Raw genomic sequence first — 24,415 nt, forward strand, 5'->3', positions numbered from 1 at the left:
GTAGATGGTAGGGGACCAACAAAATCCATGTGCACCCTGTCCAAATGCCTATCCGGTGTTGAAAAATTACGAAGTGGTGCGACAGTATGACGTTGGATCTTGGAATGTTGGCATTGAAAGACAGTGCCTGGTCCAAGGGCGCACATTGGCATTGATGTGTGGCAAGACGTAGTTTGTGGTGACAAGTCACTAGGTTGCTCGAATACCTGGGTGCACGAGCAAGTGAAAAGTGTTGAAGACTGTACAACGGAATGCAGCAAGAATGAAAGGGTGTGACTGGCCCATTGATGTATCACACACAAGGTAGTGTTTGTCCCTGGAAGCAGTACCTCACGAAATGTAAGCAAACTGGTTGCAGAATATACAGTGGAGCTCTATGTCCTCTGGTTGCGCTGCTGCAAGTGTATTATGGTGCATTAGTAGAAGACAATGCCAATACCTCAATGCATGAGAGAGCATCAGCCACTGAGTTTGCAATTCCTTTGACATGCCGGATGTCAGTGGTAAATTGCGAGATATAACTGAGTTGACAAAGTGTGCTAGGAGAGTGAGAATCAGAATGGGTGGATTGAACGGAAGTTAAAGGATTATGGTCAGTAAGCACAGAGAATTGTCTGGTCTCTAAGAAGTGGTGGAAGTGCTTGGTGGTGAGGTATGCAGCGAGTAATTCCCAATCAAAGGTACACTACTTGCGCTGTGTTGGTTTCAGCATATTCGAGAAGAAGGCCAGTGGACGCCAGTCAGCATCGATTAATTGGTGAAGGACCCAGCCCATCGCTACTTCAGACGCGTCTACCATCAAGCTCGTTAGCACATCTGTCTTTGGATGAATCAGGATGGAAGAGTTGGCCAGCGCGTTTTTGATAGTGTGGAAGGCTGACATGGTTAGCTCCGACCATCGGAACAATTTGGGGTGCCTACCTGTTGTGAGCAAGTCATTCAGCAGCTACAGTGTTGAAGCTGCCTTTGGAATAAATTGATGGCAAAAGTTGACAAGGCCTAAAAACTCTCGCAGTTTACATTGAGGTGACAGTACCGGAAAATCCCGAATAATCTGCACCTTCTCCTCAAGCCGATGGATGCCTGAGCCGTTAATACAGTCTTCATAAAAATTCAATACTGGAATGCCAAATATGCATTTTGTGGGATTGATGACGATGCTGAAGTCCTGCAAGTGGGTGAAGAGAAGACGCAAGTATTCCTGATGTTTTTCTGCAGTTGAGCTGGCAATTGGAATATTATCTATACACATGTAGCAGAAGTGTAATCCCCAGAGCACCTGATCGATAAAACGTTGAAAGGTTTGTGTGACATTGTGTAGGCAGAATGGCATCTGAAGGAATTTGAACAGGCTAAAAGGCAGGGTCACTGCTGTCTTCGGGATGTCATCTGGATCCACGGGAATCTGATGGTACACAAAAACGAGGTCAACCTTGGAGAAGATTGTAGCGCCATGGAATGTAGCAGTAAAATCCTGAATCTGTGGAATGGGGTAACAGTCTGGAACAGCCAAGTAGTTTAATGACTGGTAATCCCCACAAAGACGCCAATCCCCAGGTGTCTTTTTGGGTACCATGTGCCCATCTGCTGGACGATGGTCTAATAATCCCACATAATGTTGCGGGGCCAGGCGTCGGCCAGGAGCACGACCGCTAGATGGAGCTGCAGAGTCGGCTCGACCGATCGCCCGGAATTCAGATCATACCTTTTCGGAAAACTCCGGAAAAATACGGGTCCCTTATTGGACCGAAGTTCGCCAATATACAGACCACGTGGGGTAGGGTCGATTGTCAATTTCAGTTTACCTAAATACCCACGTGGTCCAAACTACCGGTGAAATTCACCCTCGACGATGCTCGGACGGAACGAGCCGCTTAGCGTACTCGTTCCGTGTGCAATCCGAGCGGTTTGATCGCCGAGATCTGTCGGTCCCAAATATCCCATTACAACGGCAACGGCCTGGCTAATTTTCCAACACGCAGCACGCGAAGTCAATGAAGGAATAGACACGAACGAGCTGAAACATTTCACAAATGGAGATGTTTATTTACGATGAGGGTAGCACATAAGGGCAGAGTTAAACCGAATATTAATAAATGGAGGTAGGCAAGGTATGTACAACAAGAGCACATACAGTTCACCACTTAACAAACGGGCCTACGGACACACACACGCAAACACACCCAAAGAATCTGACCGAAGTGGTCTTTATTCGGACCTTCAGCCCGGAGGACAGTCGGGCTGAAGACCAGGGTCTGTCTTGGACCTGTCCACCTCGTGTGGTCTTTGAGCTCACTCGGTCCGGGTGCCAGCAGGAGGCGAGCTGAATCCAGGCACTGGCAAGCGACCCTTGCGGTTCTTGTCGGGGATGGTCTCTCCAGCGCACGATCGTGCGGCGGAGGAGGAGGAGGAGGTAGAAGATGACGACAACAACCAAGACCAGACCAGACCAGACAGACGAGACCGCCTGTCCCGTTTATTTATACTCTCCTCCCGTCGGGGCGGGGGGCACGTGTCTCACCCCTCCGCGCACCTCATTCGCCGGGGAACTCCGTTGTCTCTCCATCATTCGCCGGGGGGCGTATCAGGCGCCTTGATTCTCTGCCCCGTCCCCGATCTGCCGAGGATTCGCGAGAGAGACGTCAGGCCTTCGTGAACTCCGCCCACGTTCGTGCTGACACACACGTGAGCGAAGGCGTCGGTGGGAAGAAGCGAGATCAAGGTGAAAATATGCTGGCATTGTTGTTGTTGGTGGTGTAATAAACGAAAAGAAAACCTGACCATTAATATAACTCCACAGCGCAGGAGTATTTAATTACCCATTAGACTTGGGTCGGGACCCTAACTGGCAACATGTACTTACCTATATCACTGATCTATTGGACCTGTATGTTGTGTGCTCATGGCTTCCAGATTTGCAACAGTAATATATATATATATATATATATATATATATATATATATATATATATATATATAAATATATATATATATATATATATATATATATATATATATATATATATATATATATATATATATATATATATATATATATATATATTGTTGTGGTTACCAAATTCGCAAACCACCATTCAGGTCCCTTAGGTGAGGTATCTCGGTAAGTACATGTGTAGTTAGGCCCAAACCCGTTGTCTAGTGGGAATACATGTCATTTATGCGTGCTGCGACTCTTCAGGATAGCCGTTTTTCTTTTACTATCTTTAATTTGGACCAACCGCCATTGTTACCACCACCAACCACAACGCCGCTTCACCACAACCGCCACGACCTTCCCGTCACACCTCGCAACCATCGCATCGCCACCGTTCTTGCGCCGCTTGTGGGTACCGGTGTTGGACTCGTGCAGGGCGCGCGCCGAAAGGCGTGTACAAAATCACGGATTTTGTGCTTCAAAAACGGATCAAAAACGACACACGCCCACTTTTTGCCGTCCAATCGGTGAGCGAGGGGCGAATTGGCCCCGCCCCCAGGGCGTTGGAGGGCGATCGATATATGCAAATTTATGAATCAAAAAGCATTCACGCCCACTTTTTCTCGGGCCAATGGGGAGCGAGGTGAAAGGTCGAAGGGAGGTGGTCAAAGATGAGAGGGCGAAGCCACGGGGCTGATATAAGTGACCGTGTTCGTCAGTCCAGTGAGTAGTAGAGTCGAGAAGAACAGAGAGTTAAGACTTCGCGGGCGGTGGAGTTGGCAAGAAGGAGCTGGTCGTCGTGTGCGTTGGAGTTGGAGTCGGAGCGGAGGGGACGGAGCTGTGGAGAGGCGGCGAGGGCAGACGAGGGGGTGCTCGCGTCGTGCAGGGAGCTGCACCCCAGGGAGGCCGACAGCGCGACCTGGCTGAGGTGGAGACGCTCGTCGCGGGACAATAAAAATCCTCTATACCCCGAGCATCAGCAACCCCCTCCTGTTTCCCCCCGCGCTGAGATAGTGCGACCAAGGGGGCCCCTTTCCCACCCCCTACCAGACACTGTCCGCGAGGCCCGCGGCGTTGAGGCACCATCGCCGCTCCGCGTCTCATCACCAGACGGGTAGGCCCGACCCGGTCTCGGCCTCAGGCCCGCCTCATCCTTGAGGGTATTCTTTTCCTTGGTTTTGGGTATGTGTTGTCGGCGCCGTCTGTGAAGTAAAATTGTATAAGTGTTGCCGTGTGCTCGGTAGTCGGATAGCTCTGCATTGTGTTTCTCTTTTATATTTGCTTTTTGTGTAATATTGTGTTTTTCTTTTCTGTGTGCTTTTGGTGGAATTGTATATGTGCGCTTTCCGTTCATCGCGAATAAATGTGCTTTGTGTTGAACTGTTTCCCGCTTCGCTTCGTCATTTCTTTCATTGAATCCTCATCTTGCTTCACGTAAAGGGTTGGTAGTGGGCTGAATACGCCCGATAATTAATCGAACCGTCGAGGTCGACGAATAACACCGCTCGGTTATCCCGATAGTACGGAACGGGTCGCTTAAGTGGCCCGTGTCCGAAGTCGACCTGCGGCGAGGTGCGATCGCCCGGTCTACCCTCCGCGTGGGTACTTAGGTAGGTCGAATTTGGCGAGCAACCCTATCCCACGCGGGGGCTGATTGGCTCGATTGGCTCGATCGAAAGGTCCACCCGTGACTGGTTCCCGGCGTTAGTCCGAGAGGGTCATGACTGGATTGTCCGTCCGGTGGGCGACGTGCCGCGATTCGAGTTACGTGGCCGTCAGCACGCCGGCGGGCGCGAATACTGCAACACTGGTGTCAGGTCGTGCGATACAAATCCATCGCCCTCCTCGCGGCACTGGTAACGGAGAACGGGAAAACGGGCTGTCCTGTCTCCAATTAAATTCACGGGAATCGGTCCAGGGGTGAGAGAAGCGACCCCCGATTCCCTCCAAATTACGAGCGATTAAAATTAACCCTTTAAGAGAAGCAAGATGGCGTCTCAAGGCGAGCGGGAGCCGGGGGTATTAGAAATGGATGTAGAATGTGAAGAATCCATGGTCCAGGATGGAATCCCCGAGCAGGAAATGTTGATTGTGCAGGAACACGGACTCGCCCAACTGAACCCAGAGCCCGAAATGGGTGCGGCAGCGGCCGCAGTGTATGACACCTCCCCCCCCCCTCTCCACCAAAACCCTTCCCCAACCCTTGCCGAAACGGCTCAGCTGAGTGCATCCGACATGGCCCAGCTATGCGCCATGCTGGCGGCAATGACAGAAAAGATGGATACAAACACAAATGAAATGAAAAACGAAATGAAAGGCATGAACGAAAAGATGGATACAAACACAAATGAAATGAAAAACGAAATGAACAAGCAAATAAACGGAATGGAAGCAAACATGAGGGAAGAAATGAAAGAGCTGCGGGGTGAGACGCAGAACATGGGAATGAGCCTAAAAGGAAGCTTGGAAGAACTAAAAAACGAAATGAAAAAGGAAGTCGACACGATACGAGCGGAGGTGACCGGGTTAAAAGAGAAAGTAAAAGGAGTGGGAGTCGCAATGGAAGAAAGTAAACAAGAGAGGGTAAACGAAATAAAGACGGTGGTGGGAAAAATAGACAAAGTAGGAAAAGGATTGGGAGAAGTAAAACAGGGACAAGACCAAATAAAGGAGGAAATAGGGAGGAACACGACGGCGATAGAGGAATTAAAAAGAGAACAAGGGAAAATAAAGGAGGGATTGGGAGCCGTGAAGGAGGACTGTGAGAAAAGACATCGGGAAATGACAGACAAAGTTGAAAACCTGCGAAAGGAGGTAAAAGCGGAGACACAGAAAGGATTAAAAAAGGTGGCGGAGGAATGTAGAAAGAGACATGAGGAGGTAATTAATGAAATGGAGCGGAAAGCCGGAGAAAAGACAGAGGAACTGGGGGAACAGATAGGAAAAAACCGGGGCGAGACAGAAGAGCAGTTTAGGACAACGAGGGAGGAAATATCCAAGACAAATAAGATGGTGACACAGGTACAAGGGGAGGTGGAGCAAATAAGAGAAAAAGTCGGGGAACTGTCGTTAGGAACGATAGGGGAGGAAATAAATGGGGTAATAAAGGGGAAAATGGAGGAAATGGAGAAGAGACTGACGGATAGGGTGGAGGCCCGGTGTGAGAAGCAGGGTGGCCTCCTTCGGGAACAGGAGGAGAGGATATACTCCCTCGAGGCGGATCGTGCCCAGATGGGGCCGGTGTCACAAGGCGGAGGAGGAGGCTTGCCCGATGCGGGGGTGAGCATGCCAAGCTTGGGGAGGGTAGAGACCGCGGGGTCTTTTGGCCTAATGGGGGTACCCAGAATGACTGTTCCAGGGGGTGTGCAGAGTGCGAGTCCAATGGCTTGGGAGAGTAAACGGGACGACGCGGGGCACGGACTGACGCAGACAAGGGTGGTGGAGCCCCCGGGCAAATGGCTCGGACCCTGCGGGAGTGAGGCACCGTTGGGACTGGGGAGGTACACTCCTCCCGGAGTCCCTAGGGAACGGGAGGAGACCTCGAAAGAACCGAGGGTGCCGCTACCCCCGTACGATGGCAAGACGGACTTGAGGGCATATATGGCCCAGTTCCAGTGTGTTGCCAGAGGCAATGGCTGGAACGAGGTGCAGGGTGTGGCACAACTCACAGCGGCCCTGCGTGGCGTGGCTTTGGAAGTCCTGACCACGGTACCCAGTGAGGGGGCGACCCTGGAGGATCTCCATTCGGCCCTAAAAACCGATTTGGCATGGACCAGCAGAGCGAGCTTGTTAAAGCTCAGCTCAACGGGCGCAAACGACGTCCCCAGGAATCGCTGGGAGAATTGGCACATGACATTCGCCGCTTGGTGGGGATCGCGCACACCAACATGCCGCCGGAGTACTGGGAGGAGATTGCCCTGGACCATTTCCTTCGAGCAATAGGGGCACCGATGTCGGAGCATTGCTCACCGTATGGCGCCCGGACAACCTCCAGAAGGCGGCTGATACTGCTGCCTGCTGGGAGGCAGCCAGAACGCCATTGGGAGGGGCTGGGCGCCACGCGGTGGCAGTCCGACAGGTGGACCCCGTGCACGACAGTGCGCTGGGAGCCGGGGCAACCCTGGGCGACCAAGCGCGAATGGAAAGGATGGTGCAGGGCATGTTCGACCGCCGGTTCGGGAGACCTGTGGAGAGGCGGTCGGGCCCGGGAAGGGCGGGAGATGGGCCATCGGGGGTACCCCAATTCGGATTGGAGGGGGTATAATTCGGCGTACTGGAGGCAAACACCTTACCAGAAGAGGTGTTATAATTGTGGCGCAGGGGACCACCTGCAGCGGAGGTGCAACGCCCCGCGCAGGGAAAGGCCCCCGCGAAGAGAAGAGCCACGGCCCCCTAGACCACCAACTCCGCCCCGGTCAATAGGGATAGCCAGGCCCAACCATCACCCCCCACCAGTCCCCGGGAAACTAAGAAGTGCCGAACATGTAGGGCCGTGTTCGGCAGACTCAGACGGAGAAGAGCCCTCAGAACTGCGACAGGTCATCAGTTGTGGCCAAATTGGCAAAGGTAGCTTAACAATTCGGTGCAAGATTGCCGGCGTAGGGGTAGACGCCGTGGTGGACACAGGAGCAAGCGCCACGATCATCAGCCCTGTGGTCCTTGATTCGAGTGTAGACGGTTGGGATGAGATCCACCGTCTGCAAAACCATAGTTTGCAGCTAGCTACCGGGGCAACGGCCCCTATCATAGGACGTGGTTTCGTGTCGTTTAAATTGGGCACTGTGAAAACCAAGATAGAGGTTTGGGTGGCAGAGGTGTACGACCCATGTCTAATAGGGTTGGATGTGCTGACGGCCGGTGGTTGTAAGATCGACTTGGGCCGGGGGTCATGCAGTTGGGTGGTGAGGAGTTGCCGTTAGGAGGCGTGAGCACGGATGAGAGGGTGGAGCTGGAGGCTCCTGACTCCGTGGTCATTCCCCCGGGTGCCGAGGCGGTGGTCCCGGCCCGGTGGCGAGCACCCCCAACGTGGCAGGGCCCCTGCGGCCTAGCGGAACTACCAGCAGGGCCGTCAACCCCGGGCTTAGTCGTGGGCCGCACCCTGGTAAGTACCGACGGGCCAGTAGTGCCCGTACGGGTGATAAATGTTAGCACGGAACCACGCACTATCAGGAAGGGCACGAAGGTGGCAGATTGCATCCCAGTAAAAGAGGTCGCAGAGCTGAGGGACGATAACGTCGAGCCGGACCGGCCCCAGAAGGGGTCTCCAGACTCGATTAGGAATTGGCCCGGTCCCATTTGTGAGATGGTAAATCGGAGTAGTGTAGATTTGGAGGAGGCCCAGCGGGAGGCCTTATACAAGCTGGTCGACCGACACATCGGGATCTTCTCCTTGTCACCCGAGGATATTGGACGTACGGGCCTGGTGCAACATCAGATCCACACCAATGGGGCCCGGCCTGTCCGTCAGCCTGCTCGAAGGCTCCCATGGAGCAAAAGAGAGGAGGCTGATGAACAGGTTGAAAAGATGCTCAATGCAGGTGTCATCGAGCCCTCGGGAAGTCCTTGGATGTCACCAGTTGTGCTGGTTAAAAAGAAGGATGGGACCACGCGTTTCTGTGTGGACTATCGCCAGCTGAACAACGTGACACTCAAAGACTCCTATCCCCTGCCTAGAATTGACGATACCCTCGACGCCGTTGCAGGCTCTAAATGGTTCTCAACTTTGGACCTCAAGAGTGGGTATTGGCAGGTGGAGATGGATAAGACGGGGAAGGAGAAAACGGCATTTTCCACAGGGAAGGGACTGTATCAGTTCACTGTGATGCCGTTCGGTTTGTGTAACGCCCCGCCACCTTTGAGAGACTGATGGAGCGTGTACTAGGCGGCATGCCGTGGCAGTCATGCCTGGTGTATCTGGATGACGTCCTGGTACACGCTAAAACATTCACCCAGGAGATAGCCAATTTGGACCAGGTGTTTGGGCACCTCAGGCAGGCAGGGCTGAAATTGAGCCCAGAGAAATGCACTTTGTTCGCGACAGAGGTGGCCTATCTCGGACACGTGATAGGCCGCGAGGGGGTGAAGACCGACCCCGGAAAAATTACAGCGGTAGAGGAGTGGCCCGTACCTACAACTGTCAAACAGGTACGGGGCTTTTTGGGACTTTGCTCCTACTACCGGCGTTTCGTGGCAAACTTTGCGGAGATAGCCAGGCCCCTTCACCGGTTGACGGAGAAGGGGTTGAGATTTAATTGGACGGAGGAGTGCCAGGAGGCCTTCCTCAAATTAAAGGGGTGTTTGACATCCGCACCTGTTTTAGCGTACCCCACCGATGACGGGATGTATACCCTGGACACGGATGCAAGCCAGGAAGGATTGGGAGCAGTCTTGTCCCAGACACAGGGGGGCGTGGAAAGAGTGATCGCGTATTACAGTCGGGCCATGAGTAGGCCCGAACGAAATTATTGCGTAACTCGCAAGGAACTATTGGCTATGCTGTCTGCCGTGGGCCATTTCCACCCGTACTTGTACGAGAGGAAATTTTTGGTTCGAACTGACCATTCCTCCTTGCAATGGCTCTTACGGTTCAAGGAACCGGAAGGCCAAATTGCAAGGTGGTTGGAAAAATTGCAGCAGTACGATTTCAGTGTGGTCCATAGAGCCGGTAAGGCTCATGGGAATGCCGATGCGCTCTCTCGACGCCCCTGTCTGAGGGAAAACTGCAAATATTGTACGAGACATGAGGAGAGGGACCAATTGGCAGACGCCTCCCCAAAACTCCCAGTCCGTGCGGCCCGGGTGGTAGGCCCAACTTTGCCACTAACCGCGGGAGAGGAATTTGGTGGATTGGCATGGAGCACGGCCCAGCGGGAAGACCCCGTGCTAGGGCCAGTGTACAAATGGGTACAGGAAAACAGGAGGCCCAGTGGGGAGGAAATCGCCCCATTCGGGGCGCGAACAAAGGCATACTGGGCTCAGTGGAGGACCCTAGAAATGAGGGACAACATCTTGTATCGCAAGTGGGTGGAGATTCCTTCTGAACAAACTTCTTGGCTGGTGATAGTCCCTGATGGGTTTAAGACCCAAATTTTGAAACAGGTGCACGGTACCCGCGCCGGCGGCCATTTGGGCAGGACCAAAACAAAATCTCGGGCCCGCCGGCGGTTCTATTGGGTTAACATGGGGCGCGATGTACAGGACTGGTGTCGAGCATGCGACGCCTGTACTGCAAAAAAGGGACCGCCACAGAGGATGAGGGCCCCACTCCAACTACATCAGGTTGGGGCTCCCCTGGAGCGAGTGGCCATGGACATTTTGGGACCACTGCCCCCACTCGCCAGGGTAATAAGTACGTCCTCGTAATTATGGACTATTTCACCAAATGGCCAGAAGCCTTTGCCCTTCCCAGCCAGGAAGCAGGGGTTGTGGCCAAGGCCTTCGTAGAAGGATTTACATGCCGGTATGGGATTCCGCAGGAGCTGCACACGGACCAGGGACGAAATTTTGAGAGTGAATTACTAAAAGAGGTGTGCAGGCTCCTGGAAATTCGAAAAACACGGACAACGCCCCTGAGACCACAGTCTGATGGCATGGTGGAGAGGTTCACCAGGACCCTGGTCCAACAGTTGGCCCTCTTCACCGCCACTAACCAGGAGGACTGGGACGAACACCTTCCGTACCTCCTGATGGCCTATCGCGCGTCCCAGCACGGGTCTACCGCATGTAGTCCGGCGCTGTTGATGTATGGACGGGAGCTGAGAAGCCCCGTCGATTTATTGTGCGGTCCGACGCCTGAGCGGCTTGATAGGCCCCCGGGGGAGGGCTATGCCCGTCGGTTGGAGGAGGGCTTGGAGAAGGTCCACGCCTTCGCACGACACCAGCTCCAACAGGCGGGCATAAAGATGAAGCGCAGGTACGACCACCGGAGCCAGGTGAGCAAATACCCACCGGGGGCAAAGATTTGGTTCTTTAACCCCCGGCGAAGGAAGGGCAGATGCCCGAAGCTCACCTCACCTTGGCAGGGCCCGGGGGTCGTCCTGGCGCAAGTCAGTGACGTGGTCCTAAAAATTAAAATGGGACCACGAGCCCTCCCTCGGATCGTCCACGCGGACCGCCTGAGGCCTTACAAGGGCGACCTTACGCCCTCATGGATATGTCTTGCCGGAGGAGTCGGTGCTGGAACAGCCGCTCCCGCAGAGGCGCAGGGCTCTCAGAGTCTTGCAACGAGTTCACGAGCCCAGTAGGAAGGGAGGAAATTCCCCCCCTGGGAAATTGATTAATGGAATTATTTGAGGACAGTGACAGACTTGTGAATGTGTAGAGGGGACGTAGCTTAGCTACGTAGTGTTAAAAGGAACGTGCTGTAGTGTAAGGGACGACGTGGGAGCACGAGTTAGTTAGGGGAAGTAGTTAGAAGGATGGCAGAGTTCAGTGGTGTGTGTGTTGAAGAGTTGTTGGTGAGTGAAGTGGAAGCATGTGCTTGGTGAGTGAGTGAGGCCAGCGGGTCTGTGTGGATGGAGCGAATGGGGAATGCATGGTGCGATGAGTGATTGGGGGGAGGAGTGACTCCCGCCCAAGGGACCCCGGGGTCAGTATAAAGTGAGTTAGGGGGTTAGTCAAATTGAAAAATGGAGGTCGTTTTGTTGTTGGTGGGAGTGTAGGCTCGAAACCCGTTTGGAGGGGTGCAGGAGCCCTGTTGACGGGTTGGGAGCGTGGCTGCGAAAGGTGAGTATCGCTGAGTGGGTACCCCGGGCACCAGGCTAGTCGGCCGTGGTAGGCCAAGGGCCCATGGGGGGCCGGGATAGAGTAGTGGGCACGGGTGCGCCTGCTTGGTGCGGGGGCCCGGGGCGCCATTAGCCGCGTGGGCAGTGTTGTGGGCACGGGTGACCCTCGGAAAGGGGCCCGGGAGGCCGGCCTGCCACGTGTGCGTTTCAGGGGAGGTGCCATGGGGGGCACTCCCCAGTATTAGGGAGCTGGTAGGCTCGGAGGCAGTGTAGTGCCCGGGGGTGCCATAGCGGGAGAATCGGCAGAGGGTCGTGCCTGCCAAAGGGAGCCACGTGTCCCAGCCATGAGACCGTGTGAGGGCACGGAGAGAAAATTGGGGGGCGAGGCCCGAAATTGTGAGGACACCAACACAGGCGACGGGAATCTGGGTTGTTACAACCAATAGTTTAAGCGAGAGGCGCTTGTTGAAAGCCCCGGGGTAGTTTAACAGTTAAATGGATAGGGTAGATTAGGAAGTGTACCCCTCCGCACCATCCATCCCCTCGCTCTCGTTGTGGGCCGCTGGACCCACTTTGGTTATAGATCGCTGAACTCTGGGGAGGCCATTCTGAGGCTTCGTTGGGCCTCGACACAGGACGCTAGCTCTCCCTTGTTCCCCTCCGGGAAGGGAACGTAGGGGTTGGGAGTAGGCTAGGTGACAGGATAGGTTAGCCGAACAAAGACGATAAAGGGGGTTAGGGGACGATTTATAGTGGGGAAGTAAAAGAAAAAAAAATAATAATAAAAAAATAAGTTGGGGCTAAATTGGGGTTTGGACAAATTAAGGGAGTGGGTATAGACAGTGACAGGCAAAGGCGATAGGTTGGGAGGGAGACCGTAGGGTAGGTCCGAGCCCGCCTTCCGAGTGGCCAGCACCACCGCACTCCCTCCACCAACCTCCACTGAACGGCAAAGGCTGGCCAACTTCATCTGCTGGCTGTGTTGCTGCAAGGCAGAGGCCAGCCCACTTCATCGGCAGCTGTTGTTTTGCTGCAAGGCCTGTGCCATCGGCTGGCCGTGTTTTGCTTCAAGGCCTGTGCCGGCCCACTTCATCTGCCGGCTAGCTGTTTTTCTTCAAGGCCTGTGCCGGCCCACTTCATCGGCAGCTGTTGTGTTGCTGCAAGGCCCGTGCCGGCCCACTTCATCGGCAGCTGTTGTGTTGCTGCAAGGCCCGTGCCGGCCCACTTCATCGGCAGCTGTTGTGTTGCTGCAAGGCCTGTGCTGGCCGGATCATCTGCAGCTGTGGTACTTCAAGGCCTGTGCCGGCCAGTTCATCTGCTGGCTGTTTTTCTTCGAGGCCTGTGCCGGCCAGTTCGTCTGCCGGCTGTGTTTGCCTGCAGCGGCCTTCCTCTGCGGGCTGTGTTTGCCTGCTCACCTTTGCCATGCCATGCCCACTGCCCATGTTCACCAGCCCCGTTCAATTTTGCTTTGCCCCCCCTGTTCATTTCCATGTGCGCCAGGATCAAGGCAACAGTTTGCAAGCTGCGAGAACTGCCCTGTTGGCGGCTACAACACGGGCCTGCAGTGGCGGCCCGTGCACCATGTTTGTGTCCATCCATCCATTCGTTGTGCTCATTGCGTGTGCCACTTGAGCTGGCACGGAGACTGCGTTTGTGCAGCCCATGCACCGTTGTGGTTCACTGAGTTCAATTCAAACCATCCATCCATCCATTCGTTGTGCTCATTGCGTGTGCCACTTGAGCTGGCACGGAGACTGCATTTGTGCAGCCCATGCACCGTTGTGGTTCACTGAGTTCAGTTCAAAAGGGAAGGCCTTGGACTGCGTGTGAGCAGCCAGCCACGTTCCCTGTCACCTGCATTGTTTGAACCAGAGACTGCATGCGGGCAGCCTGGCTCCCTGCTAACTGCTTTCTTTTGCAGAGTTCAATGATCCTGGGCCATGGTTTAGTGTAAAATTTGTAAGTTAAGGTTAAGATGTACTGTAAATATGAGTGCGCCCCCGGCATGTCTGTCTAGCGCCAGCAATTTTATTTAAGTCGTCCGTGTGAGTGAGTTTGTTTAGGTAGTTACGCAGCCCTCAGGTTATTTATTTTGGGGACACGAATACCATGAATGTCGCACTCAGGGATCCGTAGGTAAAATGTACTAGGGGAAAACTACACATGATGGCACACGAAAATTTGACGACTCGGGACGAGTCTGTAAAAAGGGGAGGGGGTAGTGTTGTGGTTACCAAATTCGCAAACCACCATTCAGGTCCCTTAGGTGAGGTATCTCGGTAAGTACATGTGTAGTTAGGCCCAAACCCGTTGTCTAGTGGGAATACATGTCATTTATGCGTGCTGCGACTCTTCAGGATAGCCGTTTTTCTTTTACTATCTTTAATTTGGACCAACCGCCATTGTTACCACCACCAGTCACAACATCAACCACCAACCACAACACCGCTTCACCACAACCGCCACGACCTTCCCGTCACACCTCGCAACCGTCGCATCGCCACCGTTCTTGCGCCGCTTGTGGGTACCGGTGTTGGACTCGTGCAGGGCGCGCGCCGAACGGCGTGTACAAAATCACGGATTTTGTGCTTCAAAAACGGATCAAAAACGACACACGCCCACTTTTTGCCGTCCAATCGGTGAGCGAGGGGCGAATTGGCCCCGCCCCCAGGGCGTTGGAGGGCGATCGATATATGCAAATTTATGGATCAAAAAGCATTCACGCCCACTTTTTCTCGGGCCAATGGGGAGCGAGGTGAAAGGTCGAAGGGAGGGGGTCAAAGATGAGAGCGCGAAGCCACGGGGCTGATATAAGCGACCGTGTTCGTCAGTCCAGTGAGTAGTAGAGTCGAGAAGAACAGAGAGTTAAGACTTCGCGGGCGGTGGAGTTGGCAAGAAGGAGCTGGTCGTCGTGTGCGTTGGAGTTGGAGTCGGAGCGGAGGGGACGGAGCTGTGGAGAGGCGGCGAGGGCAGACGAGGGGGTGCTCGCGTCGTGCAGGGAGCTGCACCCCAGGGAGGCCGACAGCACGACCTGGCCGAGGTGGAGACGCTCGTCGCGGGACAATAAAAATCCTCTATACCCCGAGCATCAGCAACCCCCTCCTGTTTCCCCCCGCGCTGAGATAGTGCGACCAAGGGGGCCCCTTTCCCACCCCCTACCAGACACTGTCCGCGAGGCCCGCGGAGTTGAGGCACCATCGCCGCTCCGCGTCTCATCACCAGACGGGTAGGCCCGACCCGGTCTCGGCCTCAGGCCCGCCTCATCCTTGTGGGTATTCTTTTCCTTGGTTTTGGGTATGTGTTGTCGGCGCCGTCTGTGAAGTAAAATTGTATAAGTGTTGCCGTGTGCTCGGTAGTCGGATAGCTCTGCATTGTGTTTCTCTTTTATATTTGCTTTTTGTGTAATATTGTGTTTTTCTTTTCTGTGTGCTTTTGGTGGAATTGTATATGTGCGCTTTCCGTTCATCGCGAATAAATGTGCTTTGTGTTGAACTGTTTCCCGCTTCGCTTCGTCATTTCTTTCATTGAATCCTCATCTTGCTTCACGTAAAGGGTTGGTAGTGGGCTGAATACGCCCGATAATTAATCGAACCGTCGAGGTCGACGAATAACACCGCTCGGTTATCCCGATAGTACGGAACGGGTCGCTTAAGTGGCCCATGTCCGAAGTCGACCTGCGGCGAGGTGCGATCGCCCGGTCTACCCTCCGCGTGGGTACTTAGGTAGGTCGAATTTGGCGAGCAACCCTATCCCACGCGGGGGCTGATTGGCTCGATCGCGGTGAGACCGAAAGGTCCACCCGTGACTGGTTCCCGGCGTTAGTCCGAGAGGGTCACGACTGGATTGTCCGTCCGGTGGGCGACGTACCGCGATTCGAGTTACGTGGCCGTCAGCACGCCGGCGGGCGCGAATACTGCAACAATATATATATATATATATATATATATATATATATATATATATATATATATATATATATATATATATATATATATACATATACATATACATATACATATACATATACATATACATATACATATACATATACATATACATATACATATACATATACATATACATATACATATACATATACATATACATATACATATACATATACATATACATATACATATACATATACATATACATATACATATACATATACATATACATATACATATACATATATATATATATATATATATATATATATATATATATATATATCTTCTTCTTTCGGCTGCTCCCGTTAGGGGTCGCCACAGCGGATCATCCGTATGATCCGCATAGAGATTTGGCACATGTTTTACGCCGGATGCCCTTCCTGACGCAACCCTGGTCGCCTCTTACGACACAGGGATATGGTACACCTATTTTAACCAGGGTATACACTGGCCCAGTGTACTGGTACTCATTTTGCCGACCTCTGAAGGATGACAGGCTGAGTCAACCCCCTGGTGTATTAATTCATTGGCCCAACGGGGCTTGAACTCAGGACCTTTTGGATCCCAAGCCGCTGCCCTCACCACTGCGCCAACACCAGGATATATATATATATATATATATATATATATATATATATATATATATATATATATACATATATATATATATATATATATATATATATATATATATATATATATATATATATATATATATATATATATATATATATATATATATATATATATATATATATATATATATATATATATATATATATATATATATATATATATATATATATGCAAACTCCTGGTGGGCGATACATAATTTCTCAGCAAGCACGCTTAAAAATGGGTTTGGGGCCGGGGACATGAGTTGCCTCGATGTGATGCATGATCTGGTGTTTGATGGACTGAATTGTCGCCGATGGGTGCGTTAGCATTGGGAAGTCATACAGTACATTCTGAAAAGAGCATGTGGGTGTGGATGGAAGACGCATGATTTTCAACAATGAAACGGTGGATGCCTTTATGAGAACACTAAGCTGTGTTGACGCGTCTTATTGATGGTAATGTTTGAAGTCAAGAAGATGATTTAAATGTCGTAACAAAAGTCCGCACCACGGAATAGAGTAGCTTGTGTCAGCAATAGTAAACACCCATAGAAATGAGCGACATAAACCCAAATCAAGCTGAAGAAGACATTCTCAAAATGCAACAATATCACTGTTTGCTGCATGTGATGAATTTTCCTGTCGATTTTTCTCTTCATCGTCAGGTGGCGGCACGATGCTCACCTCTGCCCCTGTATCCACATGAAAATGAAGTCTGCTAGTATGATCCAAAAGAAGAGAAGGCCCAGGTGAACTTGTCACAATTGGTTGTGGGCCTCCTTGTTTCCCTGCGGCTAGTAAAAGCACGGTGACCTACACTGACGAGCATCAGCACTGGAAGTCACATGGTACCAACACCAATTTGGAGTGTTCATGGAAGGTGAAGGTTAACGGTAGCGGAAGGGATGGCATTTCTCTCTGTCCCTAAAAGGGGTATGCAAAGATGTGCATGACTGGTGTTGCACAGCATGGACGAGCCTCAGGTCTGCCATTTCCGATTGTAGTTGTGTGACATGCTGTGGTGGCAGTGTCACAGCCATGGTTGGTTGGTCCATGAGATGATCAGCCAGGTCCATGGTGGTGGATAGTGCCAGCTTTGCATTATCTGCAAGTATCATGCAGATGTCTGATGGTAAAAGCTGCAAGCACAACTTACAAAGGAGCGACTGGTCGAAGGTGGTGTGGCAGTCAACAAGCATCTACTGCATATGACGCAGTAGTTGTGTGGGTCGTTATTCTCATAAATCCTCGGCTGTAAAAAGTTGTTGAAAGTGGCGGCGCTCAGAGGCAGTCATACGCTTTATGAGCACGGTCTTCAAAGTAATCTATGGGACGTTAGTTGGAGATTAGAATAAAATATCTCCCAACTCTGTCACATACTCTGGTGAGAAGGAACCAACAATTTATTTGAACCATGTTAACTCGGTCGTAATGTTTCGGGTGTCGAATTGGGTTTCAACTTGCGCAAGCCACAACGTGGGTCACTAGGATAGAACAGCGGGAACTTTATCGAAACTGCTGCCATCAATGAAGCTTGTTAAGCCTCTCGGAAGGGCATGATTGGCTGTTCATTCCCGGAGACTGGTTGTGTGCTTGCATCTCTTTGTCCATCCATTTGAATCATGTCGGAGTCACCAATTTGGAGTGGAAGAAAAGATACCCAAGATGTTTGGATTCCGAGTCCAGTTTTTTATTGCTCCGCAATGGTAAACTCTCACGTAATGGCTAACCCCTACCGGAATTCTCATACAGGAAATAACCACCAGATGAACCAAAGCTACTATATTTAAAGCACACTAACCTATTTGGAAACCAAAAGCAAAATTATGCCGCTACACACTCACCCTGTCCTTCCGAAAGGACTGTCTGGCAAACCCTCCCATCGACTTCCTAAACAAACCACTTGAAGAGGTTAATTCACTCAACTTTTGGGTCTCACCATCGGCCATGATCTTTCAAGGGAAGACCGAAGATTGCCTCCAAAGCCAACTGGGCATCCTTTATCGCCAAAGACTTTCCTTGGTCATTCTGATCATTTTACGACATACAAGGACTTCATTTGCAGTTCTATGGAGTACTGCTCTTCTCTCTGGGCTGTGTTACTGCCTCACACATTGCACTTTTTATGCCAAGGAAAGCAAGGCCCTCAAAATCATTGGGATCTCCTGGGGTGAAGCTGAGCATCGAGGCCTGTTGCTTTCGCATCAAAGGCAGGTTGGTGGCCTCTGTATTCTACGGCCTCCTTTTTTGCACTCTCTGCCCTTTCTTGGCTCTGTCCCTCCCAGATTTCTGTAGGGCGCACAGTCTCCCATTCAAATTCTTGTTAAACTCCCAAAATCCCAGCTCACTGCTCACCTCCACTCATTTGTTCCTCTTGTTTCTCACCTGTGGAACCAACTTCCCCAGTCTGTTCAGTCCCTTCTTTCCTCTTGGGCTTCAACACAGCTGTTTACCATTATCTCAGGTCATCCCCCATCCATACTCATGATCTCTTCTCTCTGAAATGACCCCATTCCCAAGCACTCTCTTTTTCCACGTTATTGTGATTTTTTTTCCCCCTCTCCCTTATCTTGTTCTGTTTGTTAGTTGTCGGTTGGTTTGTTCCTTTTCTGTTCATATCTGCTTTCCCCTTCCTCTTCTTGCTGTGTTTCATTCAGTTTGTGTGCAGCTTGTTCACCTCCATGTGACATTCTCCCACTCCACTTGATCTCACTCTTACTTCAACTCTGCTGTTGGTGTTTCCCTCTTTCAATTTTGTTCCCTCCATTCTGCGCTAGCTTTTCCATGAGCCTCGATCATGTATATAAAACATAGGGTCAATACCCCTGGGCGCTCACCTGGTAGTGGCTGAATAAGATAACCAGGGAACCACTGGTAGGCATGGATGACACAAAATATGTAACTGAGAAGAAAGTAAATACCTATTGGTTTTTTTTTTGGGGGGGGGGGGGGGTTAACGCCATGAACAAACTTTGGTACGTCACGGGTGATGAAGGTTGTGGTCAGGTTTCATTAAAGTTTTGTGTGTAGTTTCTGATAAAGCATATACATATTTTGGAGGGCACCCCCCCCCCCACCCCTGTACATCCTCTCAGACCCTGACTTTTTTTTAATTCCGTGAACAATCTTTGGTACATCATGGGTGATGTAGGTTGTAGTCAAGCTTCATCGGAATTGTGTGTATAGTTTATGAGAAGAAAGCAAATACTTATTTAAGGGGGCAACCTCCCCGCAAACTCCCTCCGTAGACCCCCTCAGATCCCAACTTTTTTTTTTTTAATGTCGTGAACAAGATTTGGTACATCACAGGTGATGAAGGTTGTGGTCAAGTTTCATTGAAATTGTTTGTGTAGTTTCAGAGAAGTAGTTGCATGTATTTGTGGACAGACAGACTGATGAACGACGTGCTATCTCATTAGCTCCCTGGAACTACATTCCAGGTGAGATTAAAAAAAAATAGGGGCAATACCCCTGGGTGCTCACTTGGTTGTGACTGGATAAGAAAACCAGGGAACCCCTGGTAGGTGTGGATTACCCACAGATATGTAACGGAGAAGAAAGTAAATACTGATGGATTTTTTTTTTTAATGCCATGAACAAACTTTGGAACATCATGAGTGATGAAGGTTGTGGTGAAGTTTCATTAAAATTGTGTGTAGTTTCTGAGAAGAGCAAATATCTATTTTGGGGGGCATCCCCCCACCCTCCCCCTCGTAGACCACTTTCAGGCCAGAATGTTTTTTTATTTATTTATTTTAAATGCCGTGAACTAACTTTGGTATATACCGGGTAATGAAGGTTGTGGTCAAGTTTCATCAGAATTTCATGTGTAGTTTCAGAGAAGAAGTTGCAAATGTTTGTGGACTGATGGACGACACGCCATCCCATAAGTTCTCCAGAACTCCATTCCAGGTGAGCTAAACACGAGTTCATAGAACACCTTACCCTGTGCAGTCTTAAGAAACAGACATGGTGGGTCTGTTAGCGGAAAATTTGATTGGTTGAGATGATGTAAAATGCTGTAATATTTTTTTCCAAGTACTGCTGAACAGAAGATTTTTGAAAGTGCCAACAAGGAGATTTGTGTTCTGCATTGTTCAGGTATCCTTACTATAATTCACAGACCAGTGTTTGTGTGTTCGTCACGCTACTTCTCCTACAGTGCTGGGCAATACTAGATTACATCCATACTTGAAACGGAGGATTACATCCATACTTAAAGCAGAGAACATATCGGTGGTCTTGGAGGGAGTGGTAGAGGAGGGGGGGAGGGATGCAAATTCTCTATGGAAATGTCTATCGTGTAGCGCTGCCTCCAGGTGGTGGAGGGGGGGGGTGAGATGCAAATTCTCTATGTAAATGTGTATCGTGCAGCGCTGCCTCGAGGTGTGGGAGGGTATTGCAAGTCTCCACTATTTACAGTCCAGTATTCCTGTCCCCACGTTTTTCAGTGCAGTGAGGTGTTTTGAATTTTAGCAGTAGGTATGTTATTGCTTCAAGCACGTAACCTGGGTTATTTGAGTTGCCTATACACCGCCCAAATAAAGGTATGCATCAGAATAACATGTTGCATGCTTGGACCAAGATCACCCATAGGGTGGGTACTCTGCTGGTGTAATTCAATTGAAATAAAGATTTTAAAGGTTGTAGAAAAGAAATTTCAGAAGTTTACCGCCTTTGATGCAGCCGCTTTTATGCCACCCAATCTAACATGTTACATTAGTTATTCGTGCCTGTTTTGCATCCATTATGATGTCCTTAAAAACAGTTTCCTGTTTGGAATGATTTTCAATTCTGTTTGACTGCCAGACTGATAGGCAGACTCACTCTAAAAAAATTATCTCACTCCTCTTCGCCCATGTGAGTTCAGGACAAATTTAGAGCCAAAGTACTGCTAAACTGCAAGTTTGTTTTCCAATTAATGTTCAAAATATGACATTCAATTGAAATTAAGTTGTTGGAGACAAAGTGAATCAATTGCTTAACCCTGCTTTTCCCTTCATGCGTATGGGGTAACAATCCATATCTCGCATCATGGACAAAAGTCATTACAAGATGACATCAGGAGCATTGTTGCAGTGACATCACCATGTCGAATTGCCTCACCTCTTTTAAATGTTGTTTTTTCAAATACAGTATTAGTATATCAGCAGAAATATCATGCCAAGGGAAATCTCTTCTTTTGCAGTGTTAGATTTATTAAATTAAAATACTAGCGAGGTAGTGTTACGCACGAGGAACATGATCGATATTTGAATCAGAGGGATCGATAATTATCTGTCCATACAAAGCATGAGAGGCGCGTCATCGATATTTGAATCAGAGGGATCAATAACACTGGACAACAACAACAAAAAACTTTTTTCTGCTACTCAGGGAGATGCAGGTATTCTTGGCTAAATCTGGGCCGCTGATTTCAAATCTGTAGTCAGAATTGAGCCAGCACGTCAGGTTTTCAAAATATGTACATGTATTAATGATACCCAGCATGCTATATTGTTACGAATTTGGAAGCTTACTGCACTCAACATTCAGGTCCTTATAGAACAGTTATATCGGTAAGTATGTGTTTCTAGTTAGGGTCCCGTCCCTAGTCTAATGGGAATTAAATGTTCATGCGCTGAGGAGTTATTTTGATAGCCAGGGTTTTCTTTTACATTTTTACATCAATTACAACAACAACACCAGCGGCACCATTGCCTCGCTCACCGACGCCATAGCGCGCGTGTTTCTGGCTGCGGACGTGGGTGGGACCCCTCGCTCCAGAGCCGAATCCGCCCATGAGGGCAAGGGCGTGCCCTTCGTCCAATCAGGAGGCTCATCGCCTCAGATCGGGACTCCACCCAGAAGGGTGGGAGTCGCCCTGCCTTCTGTGGGCCTGTCCAATGAGGGACGGCCAGCGAATCGCGCGACGCAACCGTCCAATCAGAAGGCGAGTCGCCAGGGAAGAAATCCCTCCCACCTCGGGAGAGGAATAGTGATCGGGGCGTTCTGTCTGGGTCGGCCTTGCCTGGTGTTGTCTGATCCATGGAAGCTTTTCCAGCGTTGAGCGCCTGTCGCCTCGTCTCCAACCTCGTTCGCCTTCGTGGTGGCTGGCGTCCGTCGTTCTGTCCCTCGTCCCTGGTGCTGTGTTGAGGCAGTGGGTTTGAGTCCCGCCACCGGACAAGCTCGACCAGACTGCACGAGGCGGGCAGGTGCAAGTGCAGGTTCTTGTCCTCAGCTCGCCTTCCCTTCCGAGATGAAGGGCTGGATAAAAGCCGTGTGTGTGTGTGTGTGTGTGTGTGTGTGTGTGTGTGTGTGTGTGTGTGTGTGTGTGTGTGTGTGTGTGTGTGTGTGTGTGTGTGTGTGTGTGGGCCCAGTCTATAAGTAGCAATTGTTTAAGTGCCTTGTACATTATTTGCATTTCTTCTCGATAGTTGGTTTAACTCTGCTCTTATGTGTTCCCCTCCCTGCCTATTATAAATAAATATCCATTTTGTTGAATGTTTCAGCTCGTTTTTGTGTTTCTTTCATTGGCTTAGCACGGTGCATCTTCAGCAAATTGTGCATTCGGTCCGGCGCGGCTCTGGTAACTCCGCTCGGTTAGGCCGGATCCGAACTGTTACCGCAACTCGAATCAGACAGTCGGCCGAGGGTGTGGTTTCCCCGGTAGTTGGACGGCGTGAGTACTTAGGTAAATTGGAGTTAGACAAGTGGACCCGACCTCACGCCGTCGAAGTATTGGCGACCACGGTCCTATAAGGGACCCGTGCTTCTCGTAGTTCTCTGAGGAGCACGATCTAGATTCCGGGTGTTCGGTGGAGCCGACTCTACTGTTCCGAACGCGTGCTCGCCACCAACACCACAACAATATTAGATACTTTTTTATTGCAGATCGCCGCATTGTACATCTAATAACAGTGCTTAGTTATTGCTTTCATGTCATATTTAGATAACAATGATTGATCTCCATGTATAATGTGTAGTATACGAACCAAGAACATAAACAAATTGCAGAAAAATAAGTTAATAAAACAGAACATGGTAATCCTTAGGAAGGGTGTAAACTTGATCGGGAAATCTACCCCATTGTGAGTGATTCAGAAACAACACTTCAAGTTTACACGCTTCCTTTCAATATAGTCAGCGTCGGCACTGTTCAGACGTGTGTGAGACACTTGCTCTTGCACTTGTGTGGAATTGGACTCCCGTTGTAGGAACCAGCAGTGATCACCCATCATGTTTGGTTTGAACCAGCATTGATACTTCGTTTCCATGACCGTAATGTCTTGGTGAAACCTTTTGCCATGCTCATCGCTTACCTCACCCAGATTAGGTGGGAAGAAATCAAGGTGAGAAGTGCATTTTAAGAGACATCCTTCAGCCCAATCGCTGATACGCCTTTAACATGTTGTCCACCAATTCCACATACTGTTCAGCTCTATGGTTCCCAAGAAAGTTCTGCACAAACAACACAAATGCTTCCCATGCTGCAAACTCAAGTGGGTTCACTTTATTTTTGAACTCTGGATCACACATCAGTTCTCGGATCTGGGGCCCAACGAAAATGCCTGCTTTGAGTTTAGCATCAGTTTTCTCTGTGCCAAACTTCACTCTGACATATTGGAAGCCATTACCGTCGTGATGCAATCCCTTTAAAAAGTTTTTTTTTTTTCATAAGGGTTAGGGTTAGTTTAAAATTGTCATGCCACGTAGAAAATTTTACCTCAAAATTCATAGCTTGGTCAGTTTTCATCCATTTTAAATAATTTAAAGTGCATTCTGAAAGTCTTTTTATGAGAAATAATATTCTACAACAGTTGTATTACTATAATTGAAACCAAAAATACAAACAAAAAAAATTATGATGGCTCAAAATCACCCACCAGGGCATTGGACCATATGTATAACTCAAATTCCTGAAGTGCTGAGAAAATTCTGACTTCAGATTCAGAATCTGCATACTCGATTTAGTCGAGAACATGTGTTTCCACCCCAGTAGCAAAATCATTGTTGTCTGGTGCAATCTGTCCATCCAAAGCTCGAGACGCATGATCGATATCTGAATCAGAGGGATCGACAATTATCTGTCCATCAAAAACACGAGTCATGTGATTGATATCTGAATTAAAGAGATCGATAATGTGTTCATCCAAAACAGGAGGCATGTGATTGATATCTGAATCGGAGGGATCGATAATAATCGTTCAT

The 24,415-nt window shown here is 49.9% G+C and overlaps 1 long non-coding RNA gene across 11 annotated transcripts in view; it reads left to right on the forward strand.

The window, feature by feature from the left end:
• LOC147026616 (uncharacterized) overlaps positions 1-24,415 on the forward strand; it is a 176,309-nt gene that overhangs the window by 87,222 nt on the left and 64,672 nt on the right. For 8 of the 11 annotated variants that reach the window (XR_015058416.1, XR_015058426.1, XR_015058432.1 and 5 more), the window contains one exon: positions 20,059-20,137. This is a non-coding gene — a long non-coding RNA (uncharacterized LOC147026616). Of the gene's footprint in view, positions 1-20,058; positions 20,138-20,264; positions 20,466-24,415 lie in introns of those variants that run through there. The other 3 variants (XR_015058429.1, XR_015058424.1, XR_015058425.1) reach the window with 2 other exon arrangements.

The sequence above is a fragment of the Eptatretus burgeri genome, chromosome 5 (assembly GCF_056783735.1).
Source record: "Eptatretus burgeri isolate ZD-2024b chromosome 5, Ebu_testis_v1, whole genome shotgun sequence".
Lineage (NCBI taxonomy): Eukaryota > Metazoa > Chordata > Myxini > Myxiniformes > Myxinidae > Eptatretus > Eptatretus burgeri.